This window comes from Lagenorhynchus albirostris, chromosome 5, assembly GCF_949774975.1.
Source record: "Lagenorhynchus albirostris chromosome 5, mLagAlb1.1, whole genome shotgun sequence".
In the NCBI taxonomy this organism is placed as follows: domain Eukaryota; kingdom Metazoa; phylum Chordata; class Mammalia; order Artiodactyla; family Delphinidae; genus Lagenorhynchus; species Lagenorhynchus albirostris.
In genome coordinates this window covers 125507473-125513365 of record NC_083099.1, presented here as the reverse complement: position 1 = coordinate 125513365, position 5893 = coordinate 125507473, and the positions used below count along the sequence as shown (strand labels likewise).

The following is a 5893-nucleotide window of genomic DNA, read 5'->3' as shown; positions in this document are numbered from 1 at the left end:
ACACACAAAAAAGCTCAAAATGGATTAAAGACCTAAATGTAAGGCCACAAACTATCAAACATCTAGAGGAAAACATAGGCAGAACACTCTGTGACATAAATCACAGCAAGATCCTTTTTGACCTACCTCCTAGAGAAATGGAAATAAAAACAAAAATAAACAAATGGGACCTAATGAAACTTCAAAGCTTTTGCACAGCAAAGGAAACCATAAACAAGACCAAAAGACAACCCTCAGAATGGGAGAAAATATTTGTAAATGAAGCAACTGACAAAGGATTAATTTCCAAAATTTACAAGCAGCTCATGCAGCTCAATAACAAAAAATCAAGCAACCCAATCCAAAAATTAGCAGAAGACCTAAATAGACATTTCTCCAAAGAAGATATACAGACTGCCAACAAACACATGAAAGAATGCTCAACATCATTAATCACTAGAGAAATGTAAATCAAAACTATAATGAGCTATCATCTCACACCCGTCAGAATGGCCATCATCAAAAAATCTAGAAACACTAAATGCTGGAGAGGGTGTGGAGAAAAGGGAGCCCTCTTGCACTGTTGGTGGGAATGTAAATTGATACAGCCACTGTGGAGAACAGTATGGAGGTTCCTTAAAAAACTACAAATAGAACTACCATATGACCCAGCAATCCCACTAGTGGGCATATACCCTGAGAAAACCATAATTCAAAAAGAGTCATGTACCAAAATGTTCATTGCAGCTCTATTTACAATAGCCCAGAGAGGGAAACGACCTAAGTACCCATCATCGGATGAATGGATAAAGAAGATGTGGCACATATATACAATGGAATATTACTCAGCCATAAAAAGAAACAAAATTGAGCAATTTGTAGTGAGGTGGATAGACCTAGAGTCTATCATACAGAGTGAAGTAAGTCAGAAATAGAAAGACAAATACCGTATGCTAACACATATGTATGGAATTTAAGAAAAATAAAAATGTCATGAGGAACCTAGGGGTAAGACAGGAATAAAGACACAGACCTACTAGAGAATGGACTTGAGGATACAGGGAGAGGGAAGGGTGAGCTGTGACAAAGCAAGAGAGGGGCATGGACATATATACACTACCAATCATAAGGTAGATAGCTAGTGGGAATCAGCCGCATAGCACAAGGCAATCAGCTGGGTGCTTTGTGACCGCCTAGAGAGGTGAGATAAGGAGGGTGGGAGGGAGGGAGATGCAAGAGGGAAGAGATATGGGAACATATGTATATGTATAACTGATTAACTTTGTTATAAAGCAGAAAGTAACACACCACTGTAAAGCAATTATACCCCAATAAAGATGTTAAAAAAATAAATAAAAATTAAAAAAAAAAGAGTAAAAGCGAATAATAGAGGATGATCTATTTTATTTGGGGAGCACTTCTACTATGGAGAAAGTAGCTTTCTCATTGAGAGTTCCCTTATTTATAAAATAAAATGGAGAATTCTAACCCTTGGGTTAGAATAAGAAAAATACCTGTCTATGAAATCATACGTTCTTTAACTGGACCAAGGAAAGTAAAAGAATCTCCTTGGATAAAGTGATTTTTTTTTCTTAAGTTTTCAAGCCAATACACCTCACAAAAACCTCTAAAACAGTATTAGAAACAGGCTTAATGACATGCAGACTATAAATCTGATAGGTGGATTTAAGAGATTTTTCCGTCTAGAAGAAAAGGTGTTTTATATGTTAAGGCATTTCTAGTGCTGTGAAAGCCATATAAAGAGGCACCTCTGGGGACCTTCTCTACCCTTTCAGCTGACAGTAATAATTATGTATGTGCTGAATGCTTAGTCACCAATGGCTTGTTATTAATGACTGGAGTGCAGGTTTATTTGTGGCCTTAACAATTACAGTGTGTATTCCCCTCCTCATTCTAATCATCAAACACCAAAATGCAGTAAGCTTAATGGGGAAAAGACAAATTACCAGATCTTATCTTAACAATTTAAATGATTTTGCATTCCTGGTATGCTATTAAGTCAGTTAATTGTGCTTAGAGATACTACATAGAATTCTTGCTCATTGGTTTCTTGTTATTATGGTGGGAGGTTTCACTGATATGACCAGAATCAGTGTTATTATGGACAATGAATTTAAATTCTACACTTAAATGGAGACAATGGTATATAACATAGAAAAGCGAAACAAACAAAATTAAAATATATTTATAGGAAGCAAGATGATTTTTAATATATATGTGCAAAAGTCAAAATGTGAAATGGATTTGGGGCAACCAAGAAGAATTTAATTGTTCATATGAGGTAACAAAGAGAAAAACCTTCTGTGAGCTGATCATTATAAATCCATTGTAAGTTAAAAGAGTAGAAAAAATTAACTTAGGGATTTGTGGGGCCATTTCTCAAATAAAATTAGGAGAAAAGAAGGAAACTTTAATTTTAGTGTTGAATGAAACCAATAAATCCTTTAAAGAGTGTGTGTGTGTGTGTGTGTGTGTGTGTGTGTGTTTGTATGTGTGTGTGTGTGTACATATATAATTCCCCCCCGAGAAACAGCGCTATGGTTTCATGCTTCACCAAAACAACAAATTTGAATATATATATATATATATGTGTGTATATATATATATATATATGAATTTTAAACAGGTCAGGTACCAAATTACTTTCCAGTAATACATAGTAGCCAATTAAATGTTATGTCCCCTTTCAGTGCACTCCACTCTCACCATCCTCTTGGCATAACACTAGTTTATTCCTTGCTTATTAAAATGTACCGTATCAAACTCACAGAATATGAAGTTCAAGAAAAATTACAGTAGCAAATGTAACATATAAAATAAAAGAAAACACCATTCCATGGCAATGTGAGAAAGAAGTCCAATTATTTTTCTGTTATCTTGTAGAGTTTAGATGTCTACATAGTGTTGCTGATAGAGAGAACAGTAGCAGAGTAACTAATATTAGCCATACTTTTCTTAGCCTCAAAATCTTCTTAAAGATGTGCTTCTAAGGATGGCTAGAGAACTGAGAAAAATGGTGTCATTTCTGATAGGAATTATTGGAATGGTCAAGTTATGCAAAATTCATCAAATCAGCCACATCCTCATTCTATTTCATCAATATAAAGAGAAGAACATAAATTGTTTTTAACCTGGAGTTTTTCATATAGCAATATCCCCACAATAATAGTAAAAAACTCTAAAAGTTAAAATTAGAATGCATAATAAAGTGATCTTTGCTTTGGCAAATTTGAAAATAAAAAGGTTATAGGTCAACATAATTCAGAATGGTCAACATGATGACATCCCTATGACACCTCAGCAGAATCTTGATACATCATCAAAGCCATAGTCTTTTCAAAGATGGTTTATCAGTTATCTCTTTATTCTTCTCCTGTAAACATTCACATGCTCAACAGACCTTGCGTTGCTGCTATAAAGTCTGCAAAATTTTTTTAAAGGTTAAAAAACATAAAAATGGTGCCAAAGGAAAAGCATCAGATTGAAAAAAAGAAAAGATGAGTTAAAAAACAAGTCATACCACTATATGAAAATAAATCCTGAGTGTATGCATTTAAAACACTTGAACCCACAGCAAATATACAAGGTTAATAAAGCTATTCACTTACTTAAGAAATTTCAAATTCTGGACTCTATTAATCCAAAGCAAGGTGTTTATCTTGATTTGACACTGGATACAGTACATGAGGAAAAGAAAAAAGTGGAGTCATTTGCCAGTGTTCTTTGTTTTCCATATCCATTGGTTTCAGAAACCAATAAAGTTGCTATATTTACAAGGAATGCATCAAAGATTAAAATAGCAGAAGAAAATGTAGCTGCGTTTGCAGAAGGAACTAATCTGATTCAGAAGATTTTGAATTATAAAATTCATGCAGATTTTTAAGTGGCTGTTCCTGAAGGAATGCCTGAGATTATTCCATTAAAGAAGAAACTGAAAAAAAAAGATTTTCCAAGCTTATTCAAAATTCCATTGGCTATTACATCCCCCAAATTTGAGTTACTTAAAAATGGGCATAAAATTAAGGTAGATGAAGAAAGAGAGAACTTTCTGGAGACCATAATAGCAACATTGGATCAAAAAACCAGATAGCTGCAGTGTGCAAACAATTATCAGTGAAGTTTGTAGGACAGACCTCTGAGTTGGGGATCCTCTGTGGTACATGCTTTACTTCATAGTCCAAGTGAAGACTTTTACTAAAGATGGAGTCTTTGATGTCTAAACAAGCAAAAATCAACGAAAGAAAAATAAATGTTGCCTAGAAGTGTTGGTTTATGAAATTACTTTCAGTAGATTAAGGAGCAAGAGAGAAAATAATAAAACTATGAAATTTCTATATTTGGTGCCTTGTTATTTCTTGATGTGCACAGTTGAAAGTGAATTTTAACACCAAAAAAGAAAGTCTTATAATTGCAAAAATAAGAAAATAAAAATTTCCGTGTCCAGTCCTTAATAAAAAGAAGTCAGGATATTGAAAAGGACCCAAATGTCAACACTTATTTTGCTGATGTTTTGAAATTGTGAGAAAAATCATTATACACTACATGCAGCCCCTGGGGAATCCATATGTATTTAAATTTTAATTCCCATTTTTTATTGAGAATCTATAAACTATGTCCTGCAACATAACAACGTAATCCCTCCAACAACTGTCCAGCTCAGACTTTGTCCTACTCTCACAGGTCACCATGAACCTTTGTGTATAATTTAGCATGCATAACATTTCACACTTATATTATCAATGTTTGGCAAGCAGTGATTTTGCCTTGTCATTTTTAGTCCCCAGCAAATAATTTTGAGGAAATGGATTAATTTGTCCCCAAATAAGTTCTAGGAGTCAGTAGGTTTCAACACAGCTTTTTATTGTTAACATCACATATTTCTGAGAAATTTCAGCATCACTTGTCATTTGGTATATTCTATTTGTATTGGAATTTAAACTACATCCTTTTTAGAAACAGTATCTTCATTTTATATGTCTCTGCACCACAGCTGATAAAGCAAAAATGTTTTGTTAATATCTTGCATCTTAGTCTGCTCTGGCTGCCATAACAAAATACCATAGACTAGGTAGCTTAAATGACAGAAATTTATTTTCTAACAGTTTTGGAGGCTGGTAATCTGATATCAGGGCGCCAGCATGACTGGGTTCTGGTGAAAGCACTCTTTCTGGCTTTCAGGTGGCCACTTTCTAGGTGTTTGCTAGAAGAAAGAAAAATATATCTCTCTCTTTCTCTTCTTATAAGACTACCAACCCTATTAGAATAGGACCCTGCCCTTGCAATCTCATTTAACCTCATATACCTCTTAGAAGCCCTATCTCAAAAAAATAGTGACATTGGGGATTAAGGATTCAACATACGAGTTTGGGGGGGAACATAATTCAGTCCATAGCATCTTCACAAAAGAAAAAATAATATTTTGCAAGATCATAGAGATTCCAATTTTGTTTAATTTACAGGTCCCAAAAGATACCTCATTTACTTTATACTGTCGACTGAAACAAATGCACAACGTAAAACTGCAGAATTATGTTTTATTTGGCAGACAAAAGTGAGGACTTAAGCTTAGGACGCAGTCTCTCAGCTCTGAGAGACTGCTCTGAAGAGGTTAGGGGGAAGCCAGGATATATAGGAGTTTTTGCAACAAAGACCAGCTAGCCAGAACTTCAAAAATTTACTGTTAAAAAATTAAAGAAAAACAGATATTTCAAGTTGATGAATTTAACACTTTTTTATGTATGGGAAGATGTGAAAGTCTGGGCTCACTGAAATCATTCCTTTGATATGCACCTTAGCTATCTAGGACCAGTATCCTGTTCTTTCCCATCCTGAATCCCCTCAGGGTGTACAGTTGCCAGTGGCTATAGTGGTTGAGGGCTTTGCAGTGGGCAGC

The 5893-nt window shown here is 34.6% G+C and overlaps 1 pseudogene; it reads left to right on the top strand.

Annotated features, from left to right (window-relative positions):
• The first annotated feature begins 3275 nt into the window (after positions 1–3275).
• On the top strand, positions 3276–4090 carry LOC132520309 (large ribosomal subunit protein uL1m-like; annotated as a pseudogene).
• The last annotated feature ends 1803 nt before the right edge of the window (positions 4091–5893 follow it).